The sequence below is a fragment of the Pteropus medius genome, unplaced genomic scaffold (assembly GCF_902729225.1).
Source record: "Pteropus medius unplaced genomic scaffold, Ma_sr-lr_union100, whole genome shotgun sequence".
Taxonomy (NCBI): Eukaryota; Metazoa; Chordata; class Mammalia; order Chiroptera; family Pteropodidae; genus Pteropus; species Pteropus medius.
In genome coordinates this window covers 129,085-129,473 of record NW_024347852.1, presented here as the reverse complement: position 1 = coordinate 129,473, position 389 = coordinate 129,085, and the positions used below count along the sequence as shown (strand labels likewise).

Sequence of the window (389 nt, the reverse complement as noted above, 5' to 3'; positions counted from 1 at the left end):
GGGGGTCTGGGATTGGGGGCTCCCCGGGGCGAAGAGACTGGGACAGGGGCTCCGCGTGAAGAAAGGTCAGAGATGCGGGGCCCAGACAGAGCCGGGTCCGACAGAGTCCAGCAGCGCTCACGCGTGCTGAACTCGGGGTGTCCTGGAGAGAGGGTCGAGGGAGGAAGACACGAGGGTGGAGTCAGAGACGGAGGGATGAGAGGGTGCTGAGGGGACGGTGAGGTGCAGTTAGAATGTCCTAGCAGAGCAGGTGCGAGGGTGGGGAGGCTCTGGAGGGCAGCCAGTGAGGGGAGGGCTGAGGACGGTGGGCGAGAGGAAGTGGCCCCGGAGAGACACGTGCCCAGGGACAGGAGGCCCCGGAGCTGAAGGGGCTCACGGGACGGGGTCTC

At 67.4% G+C, this 389-nt stretch overlaps 1 protein-coding gene across 1 annotated transcript in view; it reads right to left on the bottom strand.

Annotated features, from left to right (window-relative positions):
- Positions 1 to 389, bottom strand: part of LRRC4B (leucine rich repeat containing 4B) — a 30,721-nt gene that overhangs the window by 29,317 nt on the left and 1,015 nt on the right. The gene's annotated exons all lie outside the window — the stretch shown is intronic.